Here is a 16,006-nt window from a genome sequence, read left to right as displayed (position 1 = left end):
CTTGGTATCAGATTTCAGCGTTTCCTCGGTAAGCCATCCACAATCCACCCCATAGCTGAGTTGTGAGTGTTTCCTATCCAGGAAAAGCCAAAAAAAGGGTTAGGGTTAGGGTTTGCCATAGCCTTATATTGCACTAATTTCGAGTTTTAGTTGCTTTTCGTAGTTGTTTTTGCGTATCCTTTTCTTCCATCTAGTAGATTGTTAGGATTTGTGTTTCCGCTATCATCTAGTTTCAGTTTTTGTTACTCCGAGTCCACATACCGTTCAGTTTTCTTGTTCCCAACCATAGACACATCCTTTTGATATACGTGACTAGGACCTTTCCCAAAAGAGACTAGTTTTACCGCTCGACAGGCTGCTCGTTAGGGTTTTGGTGCTTTGCAATTCCTGTTGACCGTGTTACAAAGAGTAGAGTCATTAAAAAAAGAAAATAGAAAAGAGGCAAAAAGAGCTACAAGTGTTGCGTGTGTTACAAAAAGAAAATCCAAAAAGAAAAAGTGAAGTGCTAGTAAGATCAAGTGAAGGACTAGTTTACTTTTCTGCACCTATAGTTGAGCAATCCTGTGCCTGTTTCGTTGAGCTTTACTAGTGTCTCTCGAGTGCATTGCAACCTATTCATCCATATAGTTGCATTGCCACAATTATCGTCTTGTGTGAGTATCATTGGTTGTTCTACGGTCAGCGCTAGAGCTTGTTATTGGTGCAAATAGGTAGCCTACCTACAGCCCCACATATATCCTGCTTTGTCGTGTGATTATTCTTATACCCTTGATATTTGGTTCGCTACATACGTGCAATAGTTGTCACTACAAGTGGTAAGCAATACTAATTCACTTTGGAACGTAAGATTACCTTTTCTTATCAGTTTTGAGTGAGTTGTGAGAGTACCACCACATATATTTGTTTTAGTGCACTAATCTACTAACCATGTCTTCTAGTGATGCTAAAATTGTTAACCAGAAAAACAAGGATGCCGCTGATGTTATGACTTGGAGGGAGTATGAAGCCCTTTGTAATGAGATGCGACGTGATTTTGGCGATCAAGGCCAAAAACTTAATGAAGACATTGAGAAAGTCACCAAGATGCTTGACACTACTAATGAGACCGTCAATACAATTCAAGTACAGGTGACGGACATTTAGCGCTCTATCCAAGCGTTGCAGTTAGCTGAGAACTTGACCCAACAACAACAACAACATGCAGCTAGGGATAGTGCTCATGGTGATTTTGAAGAACAACCCGCTACTGGAGCTAATACTTCTGGTTGTGGCGTTGGACGTGGTAACCGTGGTCGTGGTTTTGTTGAACTTGGAGCTCACCGTGCTCAACCACAACCGCAAGATGATGGATTGGGTAAGCCAAAATTCTCAATACCCAAATTTGAAGGAGGTCCTGATGTTGAAGAATACCTCACTTGGGAGCTGAAAATTGAGAAGTTGTGGCGCTTACATGATTATACTGAAGATAGGAAGATCAAGCTTGCTTCCTCAGAATTTGATGACTATGCATTGCATTGGTGGGATGGAGTTACACGTGCTCGTCAAGAAGATGGAGAAGTGCCACATCTTACATGGCGTGAGATGAAGGCAATTATGCAAGAGCGATTTGTTCCCACTAACTATTTGCCATCTATATTTGATAAGTTGACCCTATTGAGACAAGGTGTTATCACGGTTGATATTTATTACAAGGTGTCCGTGAGTCACTTCAGGTGACAATGCAGGGTTTCCTACATGGTTTGAAGTACAATGTCAAGGGCATTGTTCGTCATCATACTTACAATAATATGAATCAGTTGTTACATCATGCGAGAGAAGTTGAAGCATAGTTAGCTGAAGAGGCGCAAATCAAAGGCCGTGCTACCGGAGCTGGACGATTCACATCTAGGGCACCACCCTCTATGGCGCCGACACCATCATCGCGTCCTGCAATGTTTCCTACTTCGTCTAGCAAGCTGGTCTCCAATGTGTCCAACACAAAGAAGCCCGAACCTGCTGCAAGTACAAGTGGTTCTAGCATGTCGACTACGCGCAACCGCGATATGAATTGTCATACATGTGATGGAAAGGGTCACTTCAAGAGAGATTGTCCGAGCCGCAAAGTAATGTTCATTAATGACAATGATGAGTATGAGACTGGAGATGATGCTGATCCGGATGCTCCAGAAGATGATGATTATGACAGTGATGGTGTAGATGCTTTTCCGTCTGAAGCTCGCACTATTGTTGTGTCAAAGCGTGCTCTTAATGTGCAGCCAAGTGCTTCTACTTAGCGCTGCAATTTGTTCCAAACAAAGGCACTAGTTGGTCCTGATAAAGCTTGCAAGGTCATTATTGATGGCGGAAGTTGTCGCAATCTAGCAAGCAAGGAGTTGTGTGCCAAGCTGAAATTGGAGTATCTACCGCACCCGCATCCATATTATATTCAGTGGTTGAGCGATAATGGTGAGATCAAGGTAAACCACATGGTGCGTGTTGATTTTGAGACTGGAACGTATAAGGATTCCATTGATTTTGAAGTGGTTCCTATGACGGTGTATCACCTACTATTGGGTCAGCCATGGCTCTATGACCGTTCTGTGCAACACAATGGTTGCGCCAATACATATCACTTGGAGTTCAAGAGCAAGAAAATTAACTTACAACCTATGTCACCACAGCAAATTGTCAATGAATCTCGTCAAAAAGTTGAAGTAAACTTGGAGGATGCACCTATAGATAGGCGAGAGAATTGTAATGCCGTGAGTGATATAACGAAAAGTGAGAGAGTGAATTCCTTAGTTATATTAGCCACCAAAGAGGATATGAGAGAGTTTAGTGAGGATCCTACAACTAGGCCTCTTGTGCTCATGTACAAGAGTGAGGTTTTGGTTTCTAACGACATGACCCCTATTTCTCTTGTGTTTCTAGTGTTTTGCAGGAATTCAGCGACGTGTTTCTGGAGGAGGTGCCCGCAGGATTTCCACCATTGCGTGGTATTGAGCATCAAATTGACTTGATCCCCGGCGCCTCGCTGCCCAATAGGGCACCATATAGGACGAACCTCGAAGAAACAAAGGAAATTCAGAAGCAAGTATAAGCGCTACTCGACAAAGGTTATATCCGCATAAGCCTAAGTCCTTGTGTTGTTCCTGTTATTCTAGTTCCTAAGAAAGATTGTACATGGCGCATGTGTGTAGATTGTAGAGCGATAAATAACATTACTATTCGATATCGTCATCCTATTCCCCATTTAGAGGATATGTTAGATGAATTGAGTGGTGTTGTTGTTTTCTCTACAATTGGTTTGCGTAGTGGTTATCATCAAATTAAGATGAAAGAGTGGGATGAATTGATAACAGCCTTTAAAACAAAATTTTGTTTAAATGAGTGGTTAGTAATGCTTTTTGGTTTGACTAATGCACCTAGCACTTTCATGAGACTGATGAACCATGTTTTGCGTGATTTTATTGGCAAGTTTATGGTTGTGTACTTTGATGACATATTAATTCACAGCCGCAATGAATCTGATCATACTGTACATATTCGACATGTTTTGCAAGTGTTGCATGATAATAAACTCTATGGTAATCTTGAGAAGTGCACATTTTGCAAAGCTAAGGTCATATTTCTGGGTTATGTTGTCTTTAAGCATGGAGTAGAAGTAGATGTTTCTAAAATTGAAGCAATTCAAAATTGGCCTACTCCCATGAATGTGAGTCAAGTACGAAGTTTTCATGGTCTTGCTGGGTTTTATCGACGTTTTGTGCCTAATTTTAGTACTATTGTTGCACCTTTGAATGAATTGACTAAAAAGGGTGTTGCATTTGAGTGGGGCGTCGCCCAAGATCATGCTTTTGATAAACTGAAAAGATTGTTAACTTCTGCACCGTTGCTTGCACTTCCTGATTTCAATAAGCAATTTGAGATTGAATGTGATGCTAGTGGTATTGGAATTGGTGGTGTGTTGATGCAAGAGGGTCGCCCAATTGCATATTTTTTTGAGAAACTTTCTGGTGCTAAGTTGAACTATCCTATCTATGATAAAGAATTGTATGCTTTAATTAGAGTTCTTGAGGTTTGGCAACATTATTTCTGGCCAAAGGAATTTATCATACATTCTGATCATGAAGCTTTAAAATATCCGAAAGCTCAATCTAACATGCATAGGCGTCTTGCTAAGTGGGTTGAGTTCATTGAGTCTTTTCCATACATTATTAAGCATAAGAAGGGAAAAGATAATGTTGTTGTTGATGCTCTATCTAGGAAAAATATGCTATTAACTCAACTTGATGTTAAAATTCCTGGATTAGAAGTATTATGTGATTTGTATGCCACTGATCATGATTTTGCTAAACCATATCGCTTGTGTGCTATTGTTAAAGCATGGGAAAAATATCACATACATGATGGGTTCTTGTTTAGACCTAACAAACTATGTGTTACAGAATCGTCTGTGCGTTTGATCTTATTGCAGGAATCACATGCTGGAGGTTTGATGGGTCAATTTGGGCGTGAGAAGACGCTACTCATGCTCGCTGATCACTTTTATTAGCCAAAGATGAAGCGGGATGTGGACAGGTATGTGAAGAGATGCATTACTTGCAACAAGTCCAAGTCCAAGCTGAAGCCTCACGGTTTGTATGCTCCTTTACCGGCACCTACTACACCATGGAAGGATATTAGTATGGATTTTGTGTTGGATTTGCCGCGTACTAAGAGAGGCCATGATTCTATATTTGTGGTAGTGGATAGATTCTCTAAGATGTCACACTTTATTGCCTGCCACAAAAGCGACGATGCGTCGCATATTGCTAACATGTTTTTCAGGGAGATTGTACATCTACATGGAGTCCCGAAGACTATAGTTTCTGATCATGACGTGAAGTTTATGAGCTACTTCTGGAAGACACTTTGGGGAAAGCTGGGGACGAAGCTACTTTTCAGCACTACTTGTCATCCCCAAATTGATGGTCAAACTGAGGTGGTGAATATAACATTCTCACAACTGTTGAGATCCATGATCAAGAAGAACTTGAAGGAGTGGGATGATTGTTTGCCGCATTTGGAGTTTGCTTACAACAGGGCGGTTCATTCTACCACAAAGATGTGTCCGTTTGAGGTGGTGTATGGTTTCAAACCCATTACTCCACTTGACTTGTTGCCTCTACCCATACATGAGAGAGTCAATATGGAGGAATCAAAGAGGGCAGATTTTGTACAGAAGATACATGTGAAGACTAAAGAGCTGATTGAGAAGAAAGGCAAGAACAATGCTGCAAGGGTGAACAAGAAGCGCAAGGAGATGTTGTGCAAGCCTGGTGATATGGTCTGGGTACATTTTCGCAAGGATAGGTTCCCGAAGCTACGGAAGTCCAAGTTGCTTCCTCGTGGTGCTGGTCCTTACAAAGTGCTTGCCAAGATCAATGATAATGCATACTCTATAGATCTTCCAACTAATGAGTTTGGTGTCAGTAATTCTTTCAATGTGGTTGATTTGACACCATATGACGGAGAAGACCTTGGAGTGTCGAGGTTGACGCCTTTTGAAGGGGGGAGATGATGAGGACATCCCTACCGAACCACTACCTCCGTCATTACAAGATGCAGAAGATGTTGATGTGAAGCTCAAGTCCAATGAAGTCAGGATTGGACCTATGACAAGAGCTCGTGCGAAGCTACTCAAAAACAGGTGAACTTGTTCCTAAATGATACTTTGATCGATGAGAACTTTATACTGCCTAAGTCCTTTTACTTATGTATGATCAAGCACGAAGAGGGAGCAAGCATCGCACGAGGAGAAGAGGAGCAGCTGGACGTGAAGCTGGACATGGAGCTGGACATGAAGCTGGACATGAAGACATTCCATGGACGCGCGAGGGAGGAGAGGGAGGCATGCGCGAGGAAGGAAGACCAAGTCCAGGCCGGCGCACAACCCGGTCAGACCGGCCGCCACACCGGCCAGCCCGACGCCAAGCCCGGTCCAACCGGATCCCACACCGGGACAGCCCGGCGCCCGCCGAATCCAGCACCGGTGCCAACCGGGTGGGTGTACTGAGCCACCCGTCCCCGGCCCGGTTTCCACCCTGTCCCTAGCCCGGTCCAAACCGGACCGGCCGGTTCCTGGGCCGATCGACCGCCCCCCACGCCGGCCATGTCCGAGTCAGTCTCGACCAGATCCCGATCTGGGTCGGTTTCTAATGTATTTTCTCGACTTCTGATCATCCTGAACACCTATATAAGTGCCCAGGACGCCCCCATAATAGGTTTAGACCATGTTTAAGATAAACCCTAGTTCATAGTTGATTGCTTTGCAACTCTATTGAATCTATACACCAATTCGCATCGATCTAGTGTTTTGCTACTGAAAGTTTTGTGTGATCTGCTGTTCCATTGGGAATTAGAAGATCGCAATCTACCGCTTCATGGTCGGCGGCTACGTGCGCAAGTGTGTGGAGTTGCGAATATCTTGCAGGGTTGAGAGATGTTGCACTGGTGACAGGAATCGATTGAGAGACTTCGTCGACGTCATACAAGTTATCTCCACCTCCTCATCGTGTTATCTCTGCTGTGTTCATCGTGTGTTCATCACCACCACCGTGCTTACTAAGAAGATCGGGCAACCCCATATCATCTTGGTATCAGATTTCAGCGTTTCCTCGGTAAGCCATCCACAATCCACCACATAGTTGAGTTGTGAGTGTTTCCTATCCAGAAAAAGCCAAAAAAAAGTTAGGGTTAGGGTTTTCTATAGCCTTAGATTGCACTAATTTCGAGTTTTAGTTGCTTTTTGTAGTTGTTTTTGCGTATCCTTTTCTTCCATCTAGTAGATTTTTAGGGTTTGTGTTTCCGCTATCATCTAGTTTCAATTTTTGTTACTCCGAATCCACATACCGTTCAGTTTGCTTGTTCCCAACCATAGACACAGCCTTTCGATATACGTGACTAGGAACTTTCCCAAAAGAGACTAGTTTTACCGCTCGACAGGCTGCTCGTTAGGGTTTTGGTGCTTCGCAATTCCTATTGGCCGTGTTACAAAGAGTAGAGTCATTAAAAAAATTGAAAATAGAAAAGAAGCAAAAAGAGCTACAAGTGATGTGTGTGTTACAAAAAGAAAATCCAAAAAGAAAAAGTGAAGTGCAAGTAAGATCAAGTGAAGGCCTAGTTTACTTTTCTGCACCTGTAGTTGAGCAATCATGTGCCAGTTTAGTTGAGCTTTGCTAGTGTCTCTCGAGTGCATTGCAACCTATTCATCCATATAGTTGCATTGCCACAATTATCGCCTTGTGTGAGTACCATTGGTTGTTCTATGGTCAGCGCTAGAGCTTGTTATTGGTGCAAATAGGTAGCCTACCTACAGCCCCACATATATCCTGCTTTGTCGTGTGATTATTCTTATACCCTTGATATTCGCTTCTCTACATACGTGCACTAGTTGTCACTACAAGTGGTAAGCAATACTAATTCACTTTGGAACGGTAAGATTACCTTTTCTTATCAGTTTTGAGTGAGTTGTGAGAGTACCATCACATATTTTTTTTATTGCACTAATCTACTAACCATGTCTTCTAGTGATGCTAAAATTGTTAACCAGAAAAACAAGGATGCCGCAGATGTTATGACTTGGAGGGAGTATGAAGCCCTTCGTAATGAGATGCGACGTGAATTTGGCGATCAAGGCCAAATACTTAATGAAGACATTGAGAAAGTCACCAAGACGCTTGACACTACTAATGAGACCGTCAATACAATTCAAGTAAGTGACGGACATTCAGCGCTCTATTCAAGCGTTGCAGTTAGTTAGCTGTTGAGAACTTGACCCAACAACAACAACAACAACAACAACAACATGAAGATGGGGATAGTGCTCATGGTTATTTTGAAGAACAACCCGCTGCTAGAGCTAATACTGCTGGTCGTGGCGTTGGACGTGGTAACCGTGGTAGTGGTTTTGTTGAACTTGGAGCTCGCCGTGTTCAACCACAACCACAAGACGATGGATTGGGTAAGCCAAAATTATCAATACCCAAATTTGAAGGAGGTCCTGATGTTGAAGAATACCTCATTTGGGAGCTGAAAATTGAGAAGTTGTGGCGCCTACATGATTATAATGAAGATAGGAAGATCAAGCTTGCTTCCTCAGAATTTGATGGCTATGCATTGTGTTGGTGGGAGGAGTTACACGTGCTCGTCAAGAAGATGGAGAAGTACATGTTCTTACATGGCGTGAGATGCTTTGTTCCCACTAATTATTTGTGGTCTATATTTGATAAGTTGACCCTATTGATACAAGGTGTTATGACAGTTGATGTTTATTACATGGAGATGGAGATGCTTATGCAGCGTGGCCGTGTCCGTGAGTCACTTCAGATGACAATGTCGCGTTTCCTACATGGTTTGAAGTATAATGTCAAGGGTGTTATTCGTCATCATACTTACAATAATATCAATCAACTGTTATATCATGCAAGAGAAGCTGAAGCACAGTTAGCTGAAGAGGCACAAATCAAAGGCCGTGCTACCGGAGCTGGACGCTTCACATCTAGGGCGCCACCCTCTACGGCGCCGACACTCATCGCGTCCTGCAACATTTCCTACTTCGTCTAGCAAGCCGGTCTCCAATGTGTCCAACACAAAGAAGCCCGAACATGTTGCAAGTACAAGTGGTTCTAGCATGTCGACTGTGCGCAACCACGATATGAATTGTCATACATGTGGTGGAAAGGGTCACTTCAAGAGAGATTGTCCGAACCGCAAAGTAATGTTCATTAATGACAATGATGAGTATGAGACTGGAGATGATGTTGATCCGGATGCTCCAGAAGATGATGATTATGACAGTGTGTTGCTTACCAAAACCCACCGGCGAGCAGCGACGGGCAACACGGAGAGCCGGGAGGCTCCCAGGACTGCTGGTGGGCCCTGGTCCCTCGGGCAACGGCCCGCAATGCTCTGGCACACATCCTGGCTAATGCAAGGGCGTGCCACCTGACCTATACCTGGTCAGGAAGGTGATGGATTTCTTCAATTAGTTTCCTGCATGGCAAACACGTAAACATTAAATACGAGCCCCGATCGGCTCTTAGGTTACTCTGTGAATCGGCTCAAAGAGCCGATTGACCCATGATTCACGTTGGATTTACGATAACATGGGGATCCTGCTTAATCAAAACCAAGATAAATCAATCTACGACAGTCTAGGGTTTTCACCGCATAACCGGAACATCCTACGTGTAGTTGAGCCTAGCAGATGCGTAAGATAATAGAAAACTAGTCCTAAAGAGGCTGATACGTCTCCGACGTATCGATAATTTCTTATGTTCTATGCCATATTATTGATGATACCTACATGTTTTATGCACACTTTATGTCATATTCGTGCATTTTCTGGAACTAACCTATTAACAAGATGCCGAAGTGCCGGTTCCGTTTTCTCGCTGTTTTTGGTTTCAGAAATCCTAGTAACGAAATATTCTCGGAATTGGACGAAACGAAAACCCGGGGCCCTATTTTTCCACGGAGCTTCCGGAAGACCGAAGAACACACGAAGTGGGGCCACGAGGTGGCCAGGCTATAGGGCGGCGCGGCCCAAGCCCGGCCGCGCCGACCTATAGCGTGGGCCCCTCGTGACGCCCCTGACCTGCCCTTCCGCCTACTTAAAGCCTCCGTCGCGAAACCCCCGATGCGAAAAACCACGATACGGAAAACCTTGCCGAGACGCCGTCGCCGCCGATCCCATCTCGGGGGATTCACGGAGATCTCCTCCGGCACCCTGCCGGAGAGGGGATTCATCTCCCGGAGGACTCTACACCGCCATGGTCGCCTCCGGAGTGATGAGTGAGTAGTTCACCCCTGGACTATGGGTCCATAGCAGTAGCTAGATGGTTGTCTTCTCCTCATTGTGCTTCATTGTTGGATCTTGTGAGCTGCCTAACATGATCAAGATCATCTATCCGTAATTCTATATGTTGTGTTTGTCGGGATCCGATGGATAGAGAATACCATGTCATGTTAATTATCAAGTTATTATACATGTGTTGTTTATGATCTTGCATGCTCTCCGTTTCTAGTAGAGGCTCTGGCCAAGTTTTTACTTTTAACTCCAAGAGGGAGTACTTATGCTCGATAGTGGGTTCATGCCTGCATTGACACCGGGACAGTGACGAGAAAGTTCTAAGGTTGTGTTGTGCTTGTTGCCACTAGGGATAAAACATTGGCGCTATGTCCGAGGATGTAGTTGTTGATTACATTACGCACCATACTTAATGCAATTGTCTCGTTGTTTAGCAACTTAATACTGGAGGGGTTCGGATGATAACCTGAAGGTGGACTTTTTAGGCATAGATGCAGTTGGATGGCGGTCTATGTACTTTGTCGTAATGCCCAATTAAATCTCACTATACTTATCATGTTATGTATGTGCATTGTTATGCCCTCTCTATTTGTCAATTGCCCGACTGTAATTTGTTCACCCAACATGCTTTTATCTTATGGGAGAGACACCTCTAGTGAGCTGTGGACCCCGGTCCATTCTTTAATACTGAAATACAAATCTGCTGCAATACTTGTTTTTACTATTTTCTCTGCAAACAATCATCTTCCACACAATACGGTTAATCCTTTGTTACGGCAAGCCGGTGAGATTGACAACCTCACTTGTTTCGTTGGGGCAAAGTACTTTGGTTGTGTTGTGCAGGTTCCACGTTGGCGCCGGAATCTCCGGTGTTGCGCCGCACTACATCCCGCCGCCATCAACCTTCAACGTGCTTCTTGGCTCCTCCTGGTTCGATAAACCTTGGTTTCTTTACGAGGGAAAACTTGCTGCTGTGCGCATCATACCTTCCTCTTGGGGTTGCCCAACGAACGTGTGAAATACACGCCATCAAGCATATTTTACGGCGCCGTTGCCGGGGAGATCAAGACACGCTGCAAGGGGAGTCTCCACTTCTCAATCTCTTTACTTTGTTTTTGTCTTGCTTTATTTTATTTACTACTTTGTTTGCTGCACTTATATCAAAACACAAAAAAATTAGTTGCTAGCTTTACTTTATTTACTGTCTTGTTTGCTATATCAAAAACACAAAAAAAATTAGTTTACTTGCATTTACTTTATCTAGTTTGCTTTATTTACTGTCTTGCACTCTATATTAAAAATACAAAAAAAAATATTTAGTTACTTTTGTTACCATGTCTAGCTCTGAACCTGTTACTTCTTCGCCTGAAGAATTAGTTTTCACTTTTAAACAAGGGGATGAGGAGAGTTTTAAGGATGCTTGGTCTAGAATTTTTACTTCTTATCGTGAAACTGAACCTCAAATGACTCTAAGTTTGCTCCTTAGTAATTTTTATTTTGGTCTTATGGTTCGCTATAGATATGCTTTGGATACTTTAGTGGGAGGAGATTTCCTCCATTGCAATGGGGATCAAGCTTTTAATGCCATAAAGAAGTTGGTTGCATCACATGATTCAGCTAATAATTTTGATTCAGCCCTTATCGGCATTCATAATAGATTAAATACTCTTGAGACAAGTGCATCTCGCTTAAATGAAAATTATGGATACATTCGTAACCGTCTTGATCAAGTTTTAGTGAACTCTGAACTTTCATTATGGGATCCTGTCTGTTAAAATTGTTATCGGTGATCGAACTCTTCATGCCTACTTGTGATATTATGTATGAATTTTGCCTTATGCCCGAAAGCATTTATAAATCTTTGAAACTTTGGGGAGTCGATGAAGGAGGAGAAGAGATAACTCTCATTGATAACTCTATTATAATTCCTAAGGGAGTAGCTGCAGGTGTGCATACAACCATTCTTGGAAGAACAATATCCATTGATTATCTTGTTATTGAAACAGGAAAAATCATACTTGGGAGATCCCTGTTGAAACTATTGGGAGCAGTCATTGATGTGGGAAAAGGCACTCTGAAATTCACCTCTATGCCAGGGGAAATCATATATTCCCTAAACCAAAGGGAAGGAAAAACAATAAGAAAGGTAAGGGTAAAGCCCAAGGTAAGGTTGACGCACCACCCTTCGATAACACTTGAGATACACTTTCTGCGCCTAGCTGAAAGGCGTTAAAGAAAAGCGCTTATGGGAGACAACCCATGTTTTTACTACAGTACTTTGTTTTATATTTGTGTCTTGGAAGTTGTTTACTACTGTAGCAACCTCTCCTTATCTTAGTTTTAAGTTTTATTGTGCCAAGTAAAGTCTTTGATAGAAAAGTAAGTACTAGATTTGGATTACTCGCGCAGTTCCAGAATTCTTTGCCTGTCACGAATCTGGGTCTATCTCCCTGTAGGTAGCTCAGAAAATTACGCCAATTTACGAGCATGATCCTCAGATATGTACGCAACTTTCATTCAATTTGAGCATTTTCGTTTGATCAAGTCTGGTGGCCTAATAAAATCCATCTTTACGGACTGTTCTGTTTTGACAGATTCTGTCTTTTATTTCGCATTGCCTCTTTTGCTATGTTGGATGAATTTCTTTGATCCATTAATGTCCAGTAGCTTTATGCAATGTCCAGAAGTGTTAAGAATGATTCTGTCACCTCTGAACATGTGAATTTTTATTATGCACTAACCCTCTAATGAGTTGTTTCGAGTTTGGTGTGGAGGAAGTTTTCAAGGATCAAGAGAGGAGTATGATGCAATACGATCAAGGAGAGTGAAAGCTCTAAGCTTGGGGATGCCCCGGTGGTTCACCCCTGCATATATTAAGAAGACTCAAGCGTCTAAGCTTGGGGATGCCCAAGGCATCCCCTTCTTCATCGACAACATTATCAGGTTCCTCCCCTGAAACTATATTTTTATTCGGCCACATCTTATGTACTTTGCTTGGAGCGTCGGTTTGTTTTTGTTTTTTGTTTTGTTTGAATAAAATGGATCTTAGCATTCACTTTATGGGAGAGAGACACGCTCCGCTGTTGCATATGGACAAATATGTCCTTAGGCTCTACTCATAGTATTCATGGCGAAGTTCTTCTTCGTTAAATTGTTATATGGTTGGAATTGGAAAATGATACATGTAGTAACTCTAAAATGTCTTGGATAATTTGATACTTGGCAATTGTTGTGCTCATGTTTAAGCTCTTGCATCATATACTTTGCACCCATTAATGAAGAAATACTTAGAGCTTGCTAATTTGGTTTGCATATTTGGTTTCTCTAGAGTCTAGATAACATCTAGTATTGAGTTTTGAACAACAAGGAAGACGGTATGAAGTCTTATAATGTTTACCATATGTCTTTTATGTGAGTTTTTGCTGTACCGTTCATCCTTGTGTTTGTTTCAAATAACCTTGCTAGCCTAAACCTTGTATCGAGAGGGAATACTTCTCATGCATCCAAAATACTTGAGCCAACCACTATGCCATTTGTGTCCACCATACCTACCTACTACATGGTATTTATCCGCCATTCCAAAGTAAATTGCTTGAGTGCTACCTTTAAAACTCCATCATTCACCTTTGCAATATATAGCTCATGGGACAAATAGCTTAAAAACTATTGTGGTATTGAATATGTACTTATGCACTTTATCTCTTATTAAGTTGCTTGTTGAGCGATAACCATGTTTCGGGGACGCCATCAACTATTCTTTGTTGGATATCATGTGAGTTGCTATGCATGTCCGTCTTGTACGAAGCAAGAGAGATCTACCACCTTCATGGTTGGAGCATGCATATTGTTAGAGAAGAACTTTGGGCCGCTAACTAAAGCCATGATTCATGGTGGAAGTTTCAGTTTGGACATATATCCTCAATCTCATATGAGAATAATAATTGTTGCCACATGCTTATGCATTAAAGAGGAGTCCATTATCTGTTGTCCATGTTGTCCCGGTATGGATGTCTAAGTTGAGAATAATCAAAAGCGAGAAATCCAAAATGCGAGCTTTCTCCTTAGACCTTTGTACGAGGCGGCATGGAGGTACCCCATTGTGACACTTGGTCAAAACATGTGCATTGCAAAGATCCGGTAGTCCAAGTTAATTAGGACAAGGTGCGGGCACTATTAGTATACTATGCATGAGATTTGCAACTTGTAAGATATAATTTTCATAACTCATATGCTTTATTACTACCGTTGACAAAATTGTTTCATGTTTTCAAAATAAAAGCTCTAGCACAAATATAGCAATCGATGCTTTCCTCTTTGAAGGACCATTCTCTTTACTTTTATGTTGAGTCAGTTCACCTATTTCTCTCCACCTCAAGAAGCAAACACTTGTGTGAACTGTGCATTGATTCCTACATACTTGCATATTGTACTTGTTATATTACTCTATGTTGACAATTATCCATGAGATATACATGTTACAAGTTGAAAGCAATCGCTGAAACTTAATCTTCCTTTGTGTTGCTTCAATGCCCTTACTTTGATTTATTGCTTTATGAGTTAACTCTTATGCAAGACTTATTAATACTTGTCTTGAAGTACTATTCATGAAAAGTCTTTTCTATATGATTCACCTGTTTACTCATGTCATCACCATTGTTATGATCGCTGCATCCACTACATATGTTTACAAATAGTATGATCAAGGTTATGATGGCATATCACTTCAGAAATTATCTTTGTTATCGTTTTACCTGCTCGGGACGAGCGAGAACTAAGCTTGGGGATGCTTGATACGTCTCCGACGTATCGATAATTTCTTATGTTCTATGCCATATTATTGATGATACCTACATGTTTTATGCACACTTTATGTCATATTCGTGCATTTTCTGGAACTAACCTATTAACAAGATGCCGAAGTGCCAGTTCCTGTTTTCTGCTGTTTTTGGTTTCAGAAATCCTAGTAACGAAATATTCTCGGAATTGGACGAAACGAAAACCCAGGGCCCTATTTTTCCACGGAGCTTCCAGAAGACCGAAGAACACACGAAGTGGGGCCACGAGGTGGCCAGGCTATAGGGCGGCGCGGCCCAAGCCCCGGCCGCGCCGACCTATAGCGTGGGCCCTCGTGACGCCCCTTGACCTGCCCTTCCGCCTACTTAAAGCCTCCGTCGCGAAACCCCGATGCGAAAAACCACGATACGGAAAACCTTACCGAGACGCCGTCGCCGCCGATCCCATCTCGGGGATTCGGAGATCTCCTCCGGCACCCCGCCGGAGAGGGATTCATCTCCCGGAGGACTCTACACCGCCATGGTCGCCTCCGGAGTGATGAGTGAGTAGTTCACCCTGGACTATGGGTCCATAGCGGTAGCTAGATGGTTGTCTTCTCCTCATTGTGCTTCATTGTTGGATCTTGTGAGCTGCCTAACATGATCAAGATCATCTATCCGTAATTCTATATGTTGTGTTTGTCGGGATCCGATGGATAGAGAATACCATGTCATGTTAATTATCAAGTTATTATACATGTGTTGTTTATGATCTTGCATGCTCTCCGTTTCTAGTAGAGGCTCTGGCCAAGTTTTTACTTTTAACTCCAAGAGGGAGTACTTATGCTCGATAGTGGGTTCATGCCTGCATTGACACCAGGACGAGTGATGAAAGTTCTAAGGTTGTGTTGTGCTTGTTGCCACTAGGGATAAAACATTGGCGCTATGTCCGAGGATGTAGTTGTTGATTACATTACGCACCATACTTAATGCAATTGTCCGTTGTTTAGCAACTTAATACTGGAGGGGTTCGGATGATAACCTCGAAGGTGGACTTTTTAGGCATAGATGCGGTTGGATGGCGGTCTATGTACTTTGTCGTAATGCCCAATTAAATCTCACTATACTTATCATGTCATGTATGTGCATTGTTATGCCCTCTCTATTTGTCAATTGCCCGACTGTAATTTGTTCACCCAACATGCTTTTATCTTATGGGAGAGACACCTCTAGTGAACTGTGGACCCCGGTCCATTCTTTAATACTTGAAATACAAATCTGCCGCAATACTTGTTTTTACTATTTTCTCTGCAAACAATCATCTTCCACACAATACGGTTAATCCTTTGTTACAGCAAGCCGGTGAGATTGACAACCTCACTGTTTCGTTGGGGCAAAGTAC

This window comes from Lolium rigidum, chromosome 5 (assembly GCF_022539505.1).
Source record: "Lolium rigidum isolate FL_2022 chromosome 5, APGP_CSIRO_Lrig_0.1, whole genome shotgun sequence".
Taxonomy (NCBI): Eukaryota; Viridiplantae; Streptophyta; class Magnoliopsida; order Poales; family Poaceae; genus Lolium; species Lolium rigidum.
The sequence above is the reverse complement of the archived record's forward strand: the minus strand, read 5'-3'. Positions refer to the sequence as shown.